This window comes from Marmota flaviventris, chromosome 2, assembly GCF_047511675.1.
Source record: "Marmota flaviventris isolate mMarFla1 chromosome 2, mMarFla1.hap1, whole genome shotgun sequence".
Lineage (NCBI taxonomy): Eukaryota > Metazoa > Chordata > Mammalia > Rodentia > Sciuridae > Marmota > Marmota flaviventris.
The window spans coordinates 141,153,565-141,173,792 of NC_092499.1; the positions used below are offsets into that span (position 1 = coordinate 141,153,565).

At 34.9% G+C, this 20,228-nt stretch overlaps 1 protein-coding gene across 7 annotated transcripts in view; it reads right to left on the reverse strand.

The window, feature by feature from the left end:
• Positions 1-20,228, reverse strand: part of Akap13 (A-kinase anchoring protein 13) — a 346,713-nt gene that overhangs the window by 184,320 nt on the left and 142,165 nt on the right. The window lies entirely within an intron of this gene.

A 20,228-nucleotide genomic window follows, 5' to 3' on the forward strand; every position in this document is an offset into this window, starting at 1 on the left:
TCTTTAATTTTCACAAATGCCAAACATTAATCACATCTACTTCATTCTTAGTAAGAGACTCAGGTCCATCTAATAAGAACTAAAATAATCATCTCTAAAAAAAAAAAAAAAAAGCTTTTAGCCATCCTAACTTCTTTATAGATAGGGGTTTTGCTTTATTTCTTCCTGCCTTCCTGAAGTCTCTGCTTCAGGGACCATCTGGCTGTTCTTAGTTTTCCACCCACTGTGGGCTTGCTCCTTCCCCACACCAGCAGCAGACAAAGCATCCCTGAGAGAAAAGGGAATTCTGCTGAGGGTAGAAGCAGCAGCAATCCGAGTAACTCTGTAGACCAGGTGTTCTCACCTAAGGAATCTGACAAAGTGAAGGACATCTCTGATTGTTAACACTTGGAGGAGGAGGTGGTTTCCTACAGCAAAGAATTATCAGTCCCAAACTGTCATTGGTGCTGGAATTGAGAAACCCTGCCCTAACACCATTGAACTACTCTGTCATGTCCCTCCCCTTCCCCTCCCTTCAAGAGGCCGCTCACCACATCTACCTCCTAATACTTTCAGATTTCGCAACTTGATGCTTACTCAGTCCCACCACTATTAAAACTTCTTTGTCACAGACCTGACGCCAAGTAAATCTCAAAATCCAGTGTCCTTTCTTTATCCCCATCATCCTTGATTTTCACAGAATTTTAAAATATTGATCTGAGCCTTCTTTTGAAATGTATTTCTCATGGGGCATCCACAAGACACTATCTGTTCATCCACTATTGTCCCTGGCTCTTCTTCCTCTCACACAGATGTGAATATGTCATCTCTGAACTCAATCTTCTTCTTTCACTCATCCTTTTTCACAGACCCAGTTCACCTCCCAAATTTCGGTCTAGCCTCAAAGTCTGAGTTTTGCCTCACATGCCAACAACTTGAGGAATGTCTTTACCAAGATGTCTAGGGGGCACTCTCAAATTTCAAACTTCAATTTTATATTGCCCCATCCATTCCAAAAACCATCAAATCCAAACCTACTTCCTTTAATGAAGCCAGTGCTATCCCTAACAATATTATTTCTCTTGTTCAAAATGTTTTGTAGATTGCATGTTTACAATGCTTCTCCCATGCAGTCGCTTATGTCCGTTCCTATAAGTACTGCTCTAGCTCAAACCTTTGCTGCATTACCTGGACTCTTGCTACTACTCTTGTTTACAAGCCAGCTGCCCTAGAATCTCTACCAGCCTTCAAATCTACTACATATATTTTTTTATAATAATAGTGAAGTCATTCTCTTGCTCAGAAGTTTCCTCTGTGAAGGAAAACAACTATTTTTTATTTGTTCTTTTTGCACCGGGAGAACAACATGTATTCTGTTGGCCCATATCACCAACACTTTCTCTTTAATTTTAACCATTCTACTGTATGGATATATAAATCAAACAGACACAAAAATTCATGACCAAGGCCACATAGCTCATAATGGTACTCTCACAGGCCATGCTACACCAACAGTTCTTCTACCTAGCCACAGACAGTCTCCACCTTATAGACTGGTGTTGTTTTCCAGCCACAACTCATCTTCTTATAAGCCACTGTGGAGCCAAACTGAAACACACTGCCCATTCCTAAACCACAACCTATCTGCCAGAGATGCCAAACTGTCCACAATCCACCCATCTTTCAATCTGGTTTTCTGATCTCTCTTTCCATTTATCTCTCTACTGATTCAAGATCTTTGTGCCCCTGGGAATATACAAGGTCCTTACTGTATCACTCTATTAACGCTTTTTTAAACTAACCTCTTTGAGTTAAGTAACAGTAATTATATACTCCTGTCATATCCTTCTCACTGGAATACAAGTTCTTTCGGGTTGGAATGACATCTAATAGAGTTACAATTAACTGAGGGTTTAAGATGTAAAGTCTGTACATAACACAAAAATAAGTCGGAAAACAATTTCTCTTTATCACTCTTTTGGACTAACAAATTAAATTCAGGCCTAACATTTAAAAAAACTACACATCTCTAAACCACAGAATCATAACACAGAGCCAGACTTACAAACAGAAGAGGAATGAGGGAACTGAGATTGATGACGTATTACAAATCGACTTTCCAACACAGAAAATCAGTGCTCCGCTTACTATCTGCCTTCCTTCCCCAAAACCACATGCACACAGTTTGTCTTTTCCTAATCATAAGTTATGATTTTGGTTAGATCAGTGTTCAGTGGTTTACATTATGAATATAGACACTGTACATATAGCTGATCTAGTAATACAATATGGCTATTTTCCTTTCTTGTATGATTTATAATTTTCTCTTGAATTGACTCACTTTCTTTTTTCTAATTACCCCTAACTAAAATCTTGTTTTCATGGTCTAGCTTCATATTATGACATTAAAAATCATTTGATGATACATTAACTGAACACCCATTAAGTGCCAGGCACTGTGCTAGCACGCTAGGACTACAAGGATAAATAAAAATGAATACAGCCTAAGGTCAAACATTAATTAAGGTTAAACAGGCACAGTCTGACTTTTCAGTGTCACCTCCATAGACAGATACAACATGCAAGAAAAAATCTACTTGGAATTTTACCCTCATTAAATGTAGCACTGTATGCACAAAATATCCCATATTTCATAAAAAATTAAGATGCTATTAATTACAAAAGCACCACCAATTTATGTACCACTGAAGAAAAACTGTTGCAAACTAAATTATGACAAATGTTACAGCAGCATTGATCCAAATGTACCTGATTTCACACTTGGAAAATGTACATTTTAAAGTGTAAGTATAGTCTTAAAAATATCAAATATGCATACATCTTAAAATATTAGAGACTGTCTGAAGTATTGGTAGTAATAGTGAAAATACTTCAAATGAATTAACATTTCCAACATCACTACTTTTATACTATGCTTTATTTAACTTTTAAAATTCTTTTTAGATATATAAGACGGTAGAGTGTACTTTGACATATTATACATACATAGAGTATAACTTAATCTAATTAGGATCCCATCTTTTGGTAACAAAAGTGCAATAAAAGCTCTTCTTCTGAGTTTACAGAAATGCAACTGGGTAGGGTCAAGAAATCTTCCTCTTTCTTTTATTTTTTTCCTTTTTTGTGGTGTTGAAGACTGAACCCAGGGGCTCTTTACCTTTAAACTACATCCCTAACCCCTTTTGAGACAGGGTCTTGCTAAATTGTTGGGAGGTCTTGCTAAGTTTTCAAGACCTGGAATCCTCCCACCTGAGCCTCCTGAGTTGCTGGAATTACAGGCAAGCATCATCATGCCCAGCAGAAATCTTCCTTCTTCCCAGGAGGGTTTCTTTCTTCCTTTCTCTCTCTCTCTTTTTTTTTTTTTTTTGCTGCGCCCAGGGCCTTGCATATGCCTAGCAAATGCTCTACTGCTCTAGGCAGGTTTCCTAAATGTAAGTGTTGTAATCCACTGCTGCAGGTGATAACTGTACAAAGGAAAGTTCTTCAGTTTCAACCCAATGGACTGACTCTCTCTCTCTCTCTCTCTCTCTCTCTCTCTCTCTCCAGACATACATACACATACACACATGCAAGTGTGTATATATATATACACATACACACACATATACATATACATATATATATATACACACATATACAGTGAAGTTTATTCAGCCATAAAGAATGAAATCATGCCATCTGCCCAATAACGGCTAGAACTGGAGGTTATCATGTTAAGTGAAAGTGGCCAGTCACAGGAAGGTGTATATATATATATATACATACACATATATATATACATACACACACACACACACATTTTTTTTCCTTCACATGTGGAAACAAATGAAAACAGAAGGTGTAGGAGAGGGGAATGGTATAAGGAAAGAGGAAAGAAAAGGGAGGACAAAAGAGGGTAGTAGGGAGAGTGAATACCACATATGATACATGCTATATGGAAATGTCAGTAAGGTTCATTAATTTTACAATTAATATGACTGGGTATTTATAATATCAAAGAAATACAAAGGGAATAAACAACCCCAACTGAAAATTTAGTTAATATTAAAATTAGAACTTCATTCAGATAAAAATGACAGAATCTTAAAAAGCTTAAAGGACCTCATAAAGTACCTACACATAAAAAAAATCAACATACTTCTTATTCATATTCACACTCTATTCTAAACCAAAAACTAAGTAAATGACACTTTATTTAAAGTAAATAAATGTTGTGCTTAATGAATGCCAATTTATAACATTCATTTAGTCCTTTTAATTCATTTAGTAGCTCCATCATATTTAATATGATGAGTAGGAATTTGGGAATAAAGGGAGAGATACTAAGTCTCAAAGGAAATGCCCATAAACCACTGAAATGCAGAAAACACATATGAACCACTGAAATACAGAAAGTACCCAATAATGCCTAGCACACAGTAGATAGTCAAAAACTATTAGGACCCTATCTACTCAGCATACCACCAATAAATAATGAATTAATACATCTGTATTCAAATGTATGAACTGGCCCAGAGCTTGTAATCACCTCATTATATTAAATGCTGCTTTCAGAAGAAAGGGGTGATCTTTATAAGGAATGCCTCAGAGTGCCCACATTAAGAAACATTCAAGGTCATGTTAGGGCAGAATGTAGCAAAGAGGTCTTAGGAAAAACAACTTTGTGAGTCGAAAGAATATCCACTTCAGGCACAACATTTAACATACATACATACATACATACATACATACATACATGAATAAAAGAAAATTCCAAAGTCCACCATCTGATTGATTACTCAACAGAATAAGCACTAATGAGATTCTGTGACAATATAGGAGAAATGCCTAGCCCGGATTCTCACTGCCTCGCTGTTTTCAAATTAAGCACATTCTACTGAAACAACATCAACTCTGACATGTTCAAAAATGTTAGGCCCCCACTGTGCACCACACTATTCAGAAACTGACACCATTCAGTACTTATCTTTTTCCTAAGGGTGAAAAAATACTCTACTTGCCATAGTGATTCACTACAAATTTATCTAATTATGTTGAACTGAAATTTCCATTGAGGTGAAACCGGTGGTATGATGGAAAAAGCATGGGTATTGAGGTCTGAATAGACTCATTTATACCATGGTCCATTTAAGACAAGTGATTTAGCTACTATGAGGCAGGTTTTTATTTTTCCCCATTTGGTTTAAAAAAAAAAAAAAAAAAGAGGGTCTGACAGTTGACATAAGGATTCAAAATATGTAAATATAGATATATGAACTTTTTACATTCACAAGTATTCATTAAACAGTATCTATTTTCTTTCACAAACAAGGAGGGATATAACCATAACCACTTCCTTTTATCAATAATATTGATACATTATACATTGATATATATATGGAGTATTGATATATGTATCAAGTTAAAGCATCCTGCCCTTTGTATGAATCATCCCAATTATTCCCTTAACTATCTTTTGTGAAGGAGAATATTACTATCCTAATTTGCAGAGGAGGAAATTTTATGGGAAACCGAATACCTTGATTTAAAGCTATTAAGTAATGGAGCCCAGATTTCAGCTAACAATCTTATACTACCACACAAAACTAACTCTCCTGCCTATTTTATAATCAGAGAATGCAGACCAAAACAAAGAAAAAATTTTTCAATATATATTTTGGTGAACAGCAAACAAGTTCTAGATCACCATGGCTTCCATGAACATTTTTCTCTCCTGCTTTTTATACAGAGGGTCTACATCAGCTAGCTTACTACAACAGCTCCCTGAATTTTAGAGTGCCACACTCCTCTAATAGCCCAAGCTGTGTTCTAGTATCACCTTACCACATTTTTTTCAAGATATTATAAAAATATTTATTGCAATCAGTCTAGTTAAGCCACCAAACCCAGTTCAACAAATAACTCTCAGGAAGTTATTTTCACATGCAATGTTAAGCCCAGTTTTCTTAAAGTAACATATTAACCTTGACTGTACTTTAAAAATGGTTAGAGGGACTTTTAAAAATCCTTATGTCCAGATCACACCCATTAAATAAAAAAATCTCTAAAGGTGACCCTCAGGTATCAGTGTTTCAAAACTCCCCAGGAGATTCTAATGTAATTGGAATCCTCTGGGGACTAATGTGTAGCGCCAAGGTTGGAAAATGCCATCTTAAAGCACCTGCCACATGATTTTAAAAAAGAAAAGCAGAGCTAAGGCTGAAAAGACTGCAATGAATACGAGAACAGAAAATATTATATCCTGTGTTCTAACTAAACAATTCCTTGGAATGTACCCAAGGAGATAATTTAACAGAAGTGGAAAAAAAGGTTCACTACAGTGGTTATTAAAATTTTAAATTTTTGAAAACCAGAGGTTGACTACCATCCAGCATTAGTTGCCAAGTATTAAAATCAGAAGTAACTACCATGCATCAGGTACTAAGTATTAAGTATTCATAATAAAATGTTACAGAGCCGCAAAATAATTACAAAAGTCAAAGAAATACATAACATTATAATAAAGTGAAAATATCAGATTGCAAAATGTAATATCAGCTGCAATTGTTCAAAAACCTACAATGTGGGAGTTAATCTTTTAACGAAAAAAGCTTATTGTGATGGCATCATAAACATTATTATATATAATTTCTTAAAAAAAAAAAAAAACAAAAACAAAAAACATTTGCTGGCTGGCCTAGGTCAGAGGATAGAAACAGTAAAGTAGAGGTGTCATGGAAAGTTACTTGAAAGGAACACAGTAGAAATAAGCCATGACAGAGGTCTGGGCTTGGACTCCAACAAAGTTATATTTAGTTTATGCCCACACCAACAACAGGCACATCAAACAGATCCTCACCCAGGAACAATCCTGATTAACTAATCTCTATTCAATAATGCACTGTCTCTTTTCCAGCCCTGGCTCTCCAGATGGCATAGGCTATCTAAGTAATTATAAAGTAGAAGTGGGTAAAAAGGAATTTCTATTGTTACTCAGATTTACAGCTGACCTTTGAGCAACATTGGGGCTCAGGTGCTCACCTTAGGCAATTGAAAGCCTGTGTATATTTTTTTACTTCTTCCAAACTTAACTTATAGCCTACTGTTGATTGGAAGCTTTACCAATAACATAAACAATCAATTAACACATTTTATGTTATTTGTACTGTAGATGGTGAAAAATACATAAGAACCTCAAGAGATTACTTTTTACTGTGATATGTAATTAACTAGAGAGAATTTACTGAAAAGACAAATTGCTCATGTGGAAATGATTAGTATCAGTGTTTTAAATGAATACTTGCAACAGTTAAGCTCACAGCAAAAGCAACAGTACAGTTAAATCTATGCACTTTGGATTTAATACTGCATTTTTACATTGGCTTACATTTCTCTCAACTTTGGTACTAGGTACACTTTGGGTTTCTGCACCTAAGTCTTTACAGATTTTAAATTTTATAATAGACTTGTATATATTTTATGATTGTAAATGTGTTAGCTTTTTGCTGCTATGAACAAAATACCCAACAAGAACAACTTAGAGGAGATGCCTCACGGTTTTAGACGTTTCAATCCATGTTAGTCAACTCCTCTGCTCTGGGCCCCAAGTGAAGCACAACATCATGGTGAAATGGTACAGTGGAGGAAAACTACTCAGCTGGTAGCAGTTAGAAAGCAGAGAGGGGAAGAGCTTTCCAGGGACAGCTTATAGCCAAACCACAATAGTAAATGATAAAATGGACTACTATGTATGTTTTATGCATTCATAACATACACCTAATTCTGTCTTAATTTTTTCATTATCTCCAGGCTATGAGGTTCATCTGTGCATTTTTTCAAATTGTTGCAAATCTCCCAAAACCAAAATCCCCAAGAAGTGGACCTGCATGGTTCAAACCCATGTTGTTCAAATATGAAATGATAATCTCTGCCAGAGTTTATTTGCCTATACCACGATGATTTCTGGTTACTAACTACTTATTATAATTCTATGAATAAAGTTTACTTATTTATAGAAATTTATATGCTGCTTAAATAAGAAAAACACAGGCTACTGAGAATTATTTTGAGAGTGAGAACATATTGCTATTGTTAACCAAAATTAAATTCTACCCTGGGAAAGAGAAATGATTATAAAATAATCTGAAATTTGGGAATAACAGATTAACTGGGTAAAATAATTTCAAATTGTTGACACAGATGCATCAAGAAGAAAAGTCCAAGCACGCAGAGACAGAACAGAGGGAGGGCAGGTTTGTCTTTAAAATGTGAAGTTTTCTTTGGCTTTCTTATGAAGTAAAAACAAAAATCAAACAGCAATCCTTTGTTTCACTTTAAATAATCACAAGAGAAATAAATGCACATCTATTTCTTCCTGATTTATTACTGAAAATCATATTGAATCTTAATATTACAGAAAGATTAAGACCTACATATGAATCTGTAACTCCAAGTGGCATGGTAAACATTAAAATCAGTGGACTAATAAGTTTCCAATTGTGAGAATTCCATAATTCTAAGAATGAACAATTTATATACTTGTAGAAATTTATGCACATGCAGAAATCAGTAACTTTAAATAACCACAATAAAATTGGCACACTATAAGCTAGCTATTTCAGTGAAGAAATTTTTGCTCATTAGTTTGGGTAGGACCCCTATCTTCAAACATGAGGTTCACTTGCAATCAGGTTACTGTCACTTCAAGTAAAGTACCCATCAAATAAGTTTCTAAATGACATATATTTTTATAGAGCCCATTGACCTGATTGAACACTTTTCATAATTTATTATTAAAATGGATTAATCTTATCTAGAAGCAGTTAAGACAAATAGGTCATAATACACACACAATATTTTTAACTATATGTGACTTTTTCCTTGTCTCGTTTTTAAATTCCTATCTTTGCAAAAACATATAACACTTTATCTAGTCTCCCTGAAAAGAGCACTGTACAACAAGAAAACTTCTCAAATTATTTATGTAGAATCACAATTTTTAAAATTTCTAATTTATCACAGAAGTTAAAATTCCAAAAACAAATTACTAGATAAAAAATGAGATTTAATGTCAACAGATCCTGCAGAAACAGGAAACAGGCTACTGGCAAGAGACAGAAAGTACAGCATGAAATGGCACAAATATATAGTGCCAACTATAGATCCACTGGACAAGGTTTCATTTTTTTAAGAAGGTATACTCTATATAGGCCTTGTGAAGCTGAAAATTAACTGAATAACATTAAAGAACATTTTAAAAGTTCAGTTCCCAGTTGGTTTATTATTATTATTCAATCAAAAGTCATCCAAATGTCAATGTTAACAACCATGTCACAAAAAGCATGTGTAATTTACTGACTTGATTTCCTTCAATCAAATGTGAAATACTGGGAGCAAATCACAGTACACAGTAAAAACAATACAACAGTAAAGCAGTAACCAGTTTTGTGGAGTACTCGCATCAAAAACATAATACTTAGTTTTCCAAGGGACAAGGCCAATATATCTGCATATAGATAAAACATAGAGCAGTAGTATGAATGGGGACAAAACACAACTTTTAAAACTCATTCCAAACAATCCATTCAATCTAGTATACTGTGTGGATTAATGAGCTAAAAGCAACGCTAAAAGTTTGCTTTTATGAAAAATAAATGCAAAGTATTTCTGTAGATTACATTTAAAAACAGCACTGAGGTATTCTAAACATTCAAATTTTAAGTTAAAAAAATTTCAAAAGCACATATTCTCTAAAAGTTCACAAACAAAAATCCCCAAAGATATTTATAGCTTAAGTATATAGAGAATTTTGATTTACAAAATTCTTCTCTTTACAGAGTCTAAATGCAAATCGATCATCTTATGACCTAGAGGACTAGGTCACTATATGAAGCAATTACTACTATTCCTCAATATATGGAAGTATATTAGCTCTATATGAATAATTGTTTCAAATATTCATACTGATCTTTTTCTACTAATGTTAAAATGCTTCCAAAATCCTGTTGAAAAGAATACGAGAGATGGCATGCCATTGTTTTAAAATATATTCTATCTGAAGCCTAGTATTCTCTATATTGTTTTTACGATTGTATTTCAAGATGCCTCTAACTATAGAAACTAGAAGTCTGGTGCTATATGTATCAAAATAAATCAGGTACACTTAGTGTTCCTCTGTTTTCATAAGTTTTGTAACATGCAAAACCTTTTCAACTGTAGAATAACACAAACCAGAGGTCATTCCTCAGAGACAGGGTTAAAGCATCCAAAACCCACAGCTGATGTATGTGGTACAATAAAAATTCAATACGCCCAAGGTGAATTTTAACGAATTTCCCAGCATCCTAGTGCTATGCATCAACCTTTCAACTCCTCTAGCATGTTGCTACTCAAAAACCTAAGCAAATAGTCAACCAACCAACCATGAGGCTTCATGCTCAGATAGATCGAAAACCCTTTTCTCATCCAACACCAGTTGTTCAGAGGAAATTCAAAGATGTCTCTTGTTGAATTACAGCAAAAAGCCAGAGAAAATGTCAGAGAGTGAACAATGAAGAATAACAATGCAGTTTGGAAACTCATACTCACACATGCCTGCCCAAGCACCAGGAATACCTTAAGCCCATCCTATTTTAGTTTGGGCTTCATAGTACAGCTTTAAGAGTAGAGAAAAGCAGTCAGGTCAGTCCTCCCAAACGGCATGTTTTGCTCTGAGTCTACTTCTGACAAGGAACTAAGCACCTACTTCCTTATTTGAAGACTACTGCAATATCTTCCACTCAACCACATTATGATATTGCTAAACTTCAGTGAGTTCTACAAATAACCCAATTTCACTGAAGTGGTCATGGACAGATTAAATTCCAAAAGGGGACAACTGGGTAAGGGGTTAAAAGCTGCTGCAAAATGAATGGGAAGCTACTCTCTCAGCTCCCTATTGGGGAGTCACTGCTAGGTTAAGTATAGTCACATAAACATTTGTGTATATACAGATTGACTAGGAATTTTAGCACCCATACTTTTTTCTTCTCCCTTCCTTTTATTTCTTTTTTCTTTTCTTTTCTTTCTTTTTTTTTTTTTTTTTTTTTTTTTTGGCGGGAAGGTGGCCATTGCAGGGGTATATTAGTCCTTTTTACTACTACTATAGTGAAATATCTGAGTATTATAAAGAAAAGAGTTTATTTAGCTCATAATGTAACAGGCTTAAAAGTTCAATCTGCACACACTTGCTCTGGCAAGGGCCTCCTTACCTGCATCACCTTATTATGGTGGATGCCACCAAAATGGTGGAAACACGTGTACAAGCAAGAGATCATAATACAAGAAGCCACAGAGGATTTGAGGGGTCAGGTTCCGGTTTTTTTTAAACAACTCATGCTCATGAAAACTCCCAGTAGACCTCACCTCTTATTACTGCCACACTCAGGTCTAAGCTTTCAACATATAAACCCTTGGGTTCAAACATGCAAACCATAGCAGTGGACACAGAACTGTCACTCTCCCCTGAAAAATAAGCAAAGGGAGAATGTAAATGACATAAAAAGGCAAGAAACCATATCATTTCGGCCCTACTCTGTATTATCATTAGTTTATTCTAAACTTTGTCCTTTAAATATTAACAACATATAGCCTTACATGATAAGGTTTAGAACATAAGCTGGAACATTATACAGACTTGGTTTGATTCCTTCCTGAAACATCACCACATTATGACTGTATTCTTCCTGCACTTCAATTTCTTTGGTAAATTAGGAATACTAAGTTTGTTGTGAGGATCAAATGAACATGAATACACAGTAGTAGCTCAATGTCTGGTCCTCCAAAATTAAATACAAATTCTGACTATGGGGTATATCATAAGGCTAACGTAATTCCAATGATCCAAAAAGAAAGGAATTGCTGAGTATTTGATTAAAAAAAAAAAAGGCACAAGCATCTTGACCTGTCAGACAACCATCCCTACATCACCTACCACTATTTATTTCCCCACAAAATCCAAGTGAAAAACGGGACTCAATTTCCCTGCTAAGTTTCTAAGAACCTTTCAAGCATGTTCTCATTTAATCCTAATAAATCTATCAGCTACATTTCCCCATTACAGAACAGGAAACTGAGGCCCACTGATGCTAAACAATAATAGCGCACCCAAGTTCAGTTCTGCCATTTTTAAGCCCAGCTGGATGTTTACTGAGCATTTGTGATAAGACAATAAAGCAACCACAGAAGTTCCCATCATAGCAATAAAGCTGTACCACTAGTATAAGAAATATTATCAAAATAAATACTCTATAAGTATTCTCTACATAATTTAAAAACTAATCTCCTTATGTGATTTCTATGCAGAAATTCTAATAGCTAGCAAAAGCATAAAATATATACTTAACATAATTTATTATAAACTTAATATAATATAAACTAAAATGCTAGAATAAGTATTGATTGTAAAAACTGTTAATGCAACATGCAAAAACAACAGTTTTCAAACAGTTAAAAAGAATTAGTTTGACAATTATCAGCACTGAAAGAATACGCTGGCTAGATTACTTTACGTTTTCTCTTTTTTAAGCCAACGAATGTTTATAAAAATGTAAGTGGTACGAGAAAGAATTATAGATATCAGGTTATATAAAAACTTGAGTTTGGTTGGGTGTGGTGGCATATACCTATAGTCCTAGTGACTGAGGCTGGGACAGAAGGATTTCAACTTTGAGGCCAACCTAGGAAAGACCCTATTTCAAAATTTTTAAAAAGGACAGGAGCTATAGTGCAGGGGTAAAGCAGCCCCAGGTTCTATTCCCAGTGTTGCAGAATAATAATAAAACTTTTTAAAAAGTTGTATCAACTAGTTTATTTTCATGTAATAAAATATATATGACAGCAGTGGTGGAAACCAATTTCAGCCGCTAAAGGATTCTTTTTTTATTTGCTGAATGAAGAATCCTAATATAAAATTCCTCTTAGAAATCATGTTACTAAAATCTTTTCTGAATTATAACAGCCTACAATCCAACTATTTGAGAGACTGCTGATGTGACAGGAGAAAAAGTATACGCAGTTTAATAACTGAAGAACAATCTAAAAGTTAGTAACATTGAGAAATTATTGTCCTTCTCCTATAAGGTGAAATGTTTAAAAACAGAATTGGTAAATTTTAATAAATGAATACAGTTGATTATTATGTCATTTATTGTTCTATCATACAACTGGTGATATTCAACTTTGTCTAAATATTGACTTTTAGCTAAAATGCTTACTCAATACACTACACCTATTTTGTGTTCCTTGTTTGTACTTTTAATAAAAAATGCAGGTAAAATTTTAAAATTATTCTTTCAACTGGCATGCCTTTTTGAAAACTTCAAAACTGACCAAATAAAAATAATGTGAGTGATTACTTAAATGGTTTGAGATTTGTTTAGAGAATAGAAGGTACCAACTGACCCTTCATCTTCTCATATTCACCTATCAAGTCCAGGTCAATATTTTCTCCCACATAAGCCTACAGTGAAGTCAGAAACAAGTGTTTTCAAAATCACATGCTGTTGCCAAGGAGAATTTGAAAACTCTGAGGCCCAAATGTCACATGGCCACAGAGAATGAACAAATGCTCAGACCATCTACACTCAGAGCAGAAAGAGAAAAGCAGTGTATGGAAAGAAATACAAGACACTTGGAAAGGTTTTGTGCGTTAAACTAACTTCCAATACCCAACTTTTTTTCGTGGAAAGTCCAAGGCAGTGTAAAAGTTGATGGACTTTGGAGATGTTCAAATTTCAGTTTCATCACTTACCATCTGTGGCAATTTTCTTGTGAAATGGGGATAATGTCCTCATCTCCAAAGAGACAGGGAGAAGATAATATGAGAATTTATGCAAGATGCCTAGGACAAATACAATAAATGGTAACTACAGTTACTGTCTTATCAGTACAATATTATCCTCAGAAAATCTATTTTGTAATTTTACAGTATGTTGCCAGAAACAGCAATACTGAGATTATTAGCTGAATGGCTTAAAAAACACATGAATTTCAAAATTCTTCGTCATTCAGAAGAAAAATTACAAAAAGAAAAAAGACGACACTAAAAACCAGATCACTGAATCATCATAGTTAGACTCTCTGGGTCTATTTTCTCAAGTGTAGAAGAACACTAACTGTACCAACTATACCTTAAAGATTTGTGGAGAGGTTTTAAATGAGAACACATACACAGCACTAAATGCAGCATTCATGCATAATACAAAGCAGGTATTTGTATTTAATAAATGTTAGTGCTCTTCCCCATCTCTAGTTTCCACCCACTTCCACCACTTCATTTTTACCAAAACACAAAGACCCAGATCACACAGTGACAAAGGAGGTCAGATAGATTCACAGTGAGATAAAGAAATAGGACTTAGGCCAGAAAAATGTCCAGTCATTTCAAATCCGGTTCTCAGGCCATGATTCTGAAGGTTAAGTTTGTACACCCCTACCCCCACCTTTTTTTTCTCCATCCTTTTCCCCTTAAGCAAAACCAAAGGTCCCAATCTCGTTCTGCACTGGATAGGCTACTGAGGACCCACAGTCAAGTATTTGAAGAGGACCCTGAAATCACTATGCTGACCAAACATCTTGTGTAACAGTACTTGACTTTAGTATGAAAATATGTATACTTGAGTAGCTTTTCTACTTCCTGACCCTGAAGCCATGTTTTCCCGTGTAAGCATCTCAAAGGAAGAACTTGAGAACTTACAGGGACAAAACCTCTGAGGGGTTTGTCCCTGTAAGTTCTCAGGGGTCAGCACTGCCTACTACAATGGGCAATGACTGAGCACCTAGTGCTAGCCAGGCTGGGTCGGTGTTTTGCACATTCTCAAGAATCTTCTCAAACTGGACAGATTAGTGGACTTTGGATCTAAGCCTAGTTTCTGATACTTTGTGACCTTGAGCAAGACATTTCACTTCTCTCACCTAGATAATACCACCTACTCTACCCATTCATCTGGCCATAGTGAGAATCAAAATGTAAAACAATAGCTTAAGTGTAATCAATAATTCTTTAAAATGATGGGTAATATAAAGGTAAAATTATTATAGTAAGGACCATGTTTTCTTCAGCAAAAATAGAGAAGAGGTGCTAAATGAAAACCATATAGCACTTTCAAAATTAAGTACTATTTCATCCAGTATATCAGTAGCTTCTTTCTGAGTCTCTTCTTTCCCCTCACATTCCTGTAGGGGAAGAATATGGGCCTTGGAATTCCACAGATGTCTATGCAAGAGTAGCTCTAATACTTTACTCTAATAGGCTTGGGGAGTCACTTTACTCTCAAGCTTCCACATTCTACCCGTAAAACAAATTAACTTTAGGACAGTCATCATAAGGCTGAAATAAAATTATATCTGTAATTTACCAACTATGGATTCCAGTGCACTATAGGCACTCAATAAATAAAGATTTGTTGAACTGATACAAAAAAATGATACAAAGTTTATGAGGACAAATACTTTTAAATTGGCTCTCAAGGGACATGTTGGAGCATTTTAGCTCCAACAACCTTGAGATGTAGGCCGAATTGTATTATCAATAAGCAATGAGAAACACGAGACTCAGAATGAATAGGTGATTTTTTTTTCCCAAATCATATAAGCTACTAAATGAGAAAGCTTAGATTTTAATTAAACTCTTCACCTCTCAGCAGTTCATATCGCACTCTCTCTCTCTCTTCAAACTTGAAATACTTACGGCTCTACAAATGACCAGAATCTGCATGAAAAGCCCCAATTTTTCAGCAGGCCATCTGCTATCATTCTTCGAGGTAGATATTATCATCTTTTATTTATACAATGAAGAAATCAAGGCTTAAAGAGGAGAATTATTTAGTATATATCTGATATTTTTAGCTGTATTATTATAACAAATATAACAAGTATAGTAATACATATTATAATATTAAATATTATAATGAATATAATAATACAGCTAAAAATGGCAGAGCCAAAATGCAAACTTAGATTTGACTTCCAAGTTTGCATATTTAGAGCTGCCTCTTATCCTCAGTTTGGCCCTTCCCCACATGAGCAGTCCAGGTCCTAAAATTCCTTCTTTGTGATGTGCAATTTATCAGCTATATATGATAACATTTGGCTTTAATATTCTCATCTTAGATGACACCAATGCCACATTCATCTCAAGTAGTCACTTCCTAGCATTTTACCAAGAGCCTACAGACCAGGATTCTGTCCCTACTTTATCCCATCACTAGCTAGGTGACCTTGGGTGGGGTCTTCAGATTGGGGAAGACTGTGCACCTAAAGCAGGAACAGGATTAGGTGTAATCTTCTGGGGGTTAAGATTTCTCAAAAACCTGGTAACATTTTATTTAAGGTGAATTCTCAGATCATAAATATATTTGTATCATAATATAAAATCAAAATTTAAACTAAAGGAGTAATAAGTCAATAAAATCTCCCTTCCCTGCAGGCTGGGGTTGTGGCTCAGTGGCACAACGCTTGTCTAGCATGTGTGAGGCACTGGGTTCAATCCTCATTACGACATATAAATAAAATAAAAGGGGCTGGGGCTGGGGCTGAGCAGTAGAGCACTTGCCTCGTACATGTGAGGCACTGGGTTCAAAACTCAGCACCACATAAAAATAAATAAAAGATGTTGTGTCCATATACAACTAAAAAAAATTTTTTTTAAAAAGTATTGTGTCCATCTACAATGAAGAATATTAAAAAAAAAAAAAAAAAATCTCCCATTCCCTGTCACTGTACTAAGTGAAACCTAACATCATAAGTTACAGGAAAAGAAAACTACCAAAAATGTCTTAAATAGTTCCTATTATCTTGTGAGATTTAATATCAATTCCAAGAGTTCCCTAAATTCACAAGACTTAGAGAATTCTTCTAAGAACAGCAAAACATTTTCACAGTTTATCAAAATGGACTGTCAATGGACTGTCCAGACAAAGAAACATAAAAACAGTTTGGGCTTTAACCAGCACAATACCACCAATTAAAAGTGAATTAATTAGTTAATAGGCAAAGCAGCAAGGAATTAAAATAACTGTCCTGAGAGGGCTATAAAATCAATTTGACTTCTCAGTAAAGAGAAGAATGTGAACAGTTATTTAGTAAATGTAAAATGTACATAGTACCACACCTCTATTTCACTGTAATTGAAAAGCAGTGATAAGAGGCAGGTCTATATATAAAAAAAAATTTTTAAAGAGCAGGGTGTCAGGTAAAGACATCTAACCAGTTTAGTAAAGATAGATTTATGCCAATTTTTTTGAACAGTGGGATGTGACTATTATGTGAAGCTTTTTAAAAACTTTGTACCAGTGTTACTTAAAAAAAAAAAATCACTTATTACTAAACTGTCTCTGGTACAAGATCAGGATGACACAGAATACCCATGGATATCTGTTAATATGGTAGCAATGATTATCAGGTGAAATGTGGTACCATTATACACACTATGTCAATTCTTAACTTTTTACAAACCCTTTTGTGAATCTCCCAAAACAAACTCTACTCAGAAATGTCCATTAAGGTCTTGTCTATAATTTATTTATTTTTTAAAATTTATTTATCTCTTTTTTATTTTATATATAACAGTGGAATGCATTACAATTCTTATTACATATATAGAGCTCAATTTTTCATACCTCTGGTTGTATACATAGTATACTCACACCAATTCGTATCTCCAAACATGTACTTTGGATAATAATGATCATCACATTCAACCATCATTAATTACCCCATGTCTCCTCCCTTTACCTCCCCGCCCCCATCGGAGTTCGTCTATTCCTCCCATGCTCCTTCTCCCTATCCCACTATGAATCAGCTTCCTTATATCAAAGAAAACATTCAATATTTGGTTTTTGGGGATTGGCTAACTTTTCTTAGCATTATGTTCTCTAACTCCATCCATTTACCTGCAAATACCATGATTCTATTCTCTTTTATTGCTGAATAATACTCCATTGTGTATATATGCCTATAATTTAAAAGGCTACAGACCAGGCTGGGGTTGTGGCTCAGCGGTAGACCACTCACCTAGCACATGAGAGGCCCTGGGTTCAATTGTCAGCACTACATAAAAATACATAAAATGTTGTGTCTGGCTACAACTAAAAAATAAAGACTTAAAAAACAAAAAGGCTATAGACCTTATGAAGTCTTTGTTTAGGCGCCCCCTGATAAGAATCCTAGGAATGAAAGAAGCTCTAGATAGCTTCTTAGGAAATATGGCTTCTATTTGTGGTCCCTTACCTTCCTACCGAAATGTAGTCAAATTTAACCCGTTTGGATCAGTTTCCTCATCTGATAAAGATGATATTTCTCTTTTTTAAGGGCTGAATAATATTCCATTTCATTTAAACATATTTTCTTTATCTGCTGAGTGTCATTTAGGGTATTCCCATCTTTTGGCTATGCATGGACTTTTTTTTTTTAACAATAACTATATATGCATGGGGTACAACGTGATGTTTTGATATATGTATATAAATGTATTATCGAAAGATTAATCAAGTAACTTAACATGGCATCACTTTACCTACTTATTTTTTGTGATGAGAACATTTAAAATCTAATCTTTCCGCAATTATTATCTGACCCATGCTACAACATAAGGATATTATGCTAGGTGAAAGAAGTCAGACATAGAAGGACAAATACTGAATGATTCTCACTAGAACTGGAAAATTCTTGGAGGTAGAAAGTAGAACAGAGTTTACTAGGGGCTGGGGAAAGAGACTAAAAGGGAAGTTAGTACTTTATGGGTATAGTGTTTTGGTTTGGGGTTATGAAAAAGTTCTGGAAATGGATAGTGGTGATGGTTAAACATCATTGTGAATCATACACCTTAAAATGATTAAAAGAGTTAAATTTTATGGTATATGAATACACACCAAAAAAAACATAGGGAGTAGCCAAAAAAAAAAAACCTGTTTGAAATTCTAGCAAAGACTGCCGGTACCACAGTAAGACGGAGGGATTTGGAGAATCACCTCCTTATCATTTCTTAATTGCTAGCTGTGACTCAGCACTTTTTCTAGGCTTCAGAGCAATAACAGTTCAGAAGAATTCAAATTAAGAGCTAGATTTGCAGCAAGATGCTCATACTCTCCTATCAAAGTCCTCTACTTGGAGATTTCTCAAGTTGGTTTTCCCTTACCTCTCTCCCTTCAAAAGAAAAAACTGGTTTTTCCACATTTAACAGGGCAGTTAAAGTAAGCAAAAATTCTCCAAGAATAAACATACTCTAGTTTTCTTAAAGCTGTGCTGCAATAACAGTCTTGTGACATCCCCTTCTAAGCATTATAACGAAGCTGTTGTAATCACTGTTTCCCCATTTTTGGATGGCAATCCTTAACCAACTCTGCTTCCCAGAAAGCATTCTGAGCTATAAAATCAAATTTAGAGGAAGTGCATTTGAACTTCACAACAGTATACAGAGTTAATTGTTTCATCTTCTGGAACAATACCTCCCTACCTCCCTTCCTGAGACCATCAGGCAAACAGCAGAATGAATCCAATCTCTGGCCAGATGGGAAGTACGAAGGAGTGGAACATATCACTCTCTGGAATACTGTCACACGGAAGCTCAGGTATCCAAAGCTCATTTGAGATAAAGAAAGCTCCCTCTACCACCATTGTATCTGTAGCACCTATCAGAAAGCTGTCTGCAAAGAAGCTTCCATCTGGCTTGACTGAGAAAGTTGTAAGTTTGAAAAATGAAAAAAGAAAAAACTGTCTATATAACTGTAAGTAGCATTACACTCTCAGATGTCTTCACAGTCCTGCCACACACTACCTTCTTCACACACTGCTAAAAATGATAAAATATAAAATTTAACCAAATTGAATCTGGCATGCACAAATATCTGAGAATTTGGGAAAACTGCCTCATTTTAGAAGGGTCCTTCAATCATTAAAGAACACGGATGGTTTATTCTTGTTCGGATAATGTGGTAGAAAATATGATACACATAAAACTAATAGAAAATATATTAAATAACAGAACCTTCTTAAAGTTTCTGACTTTTATAAATATTCCAATTAAAAAGTGTTGGCTGCTCCAATGTGCTTATTTCCCTATTTATACAAGGAAAAGAAGAAATAAATAAACCAAACTCTTCAAATGTTTTGACTAACAACCATCCTCCAAAGGCCTCTTTCTTTAAAGAGTCAGATGAGAATTGAAACGATCGGAGCCAGAGACAAACAGGATTTCCTACTGCATGATTCCT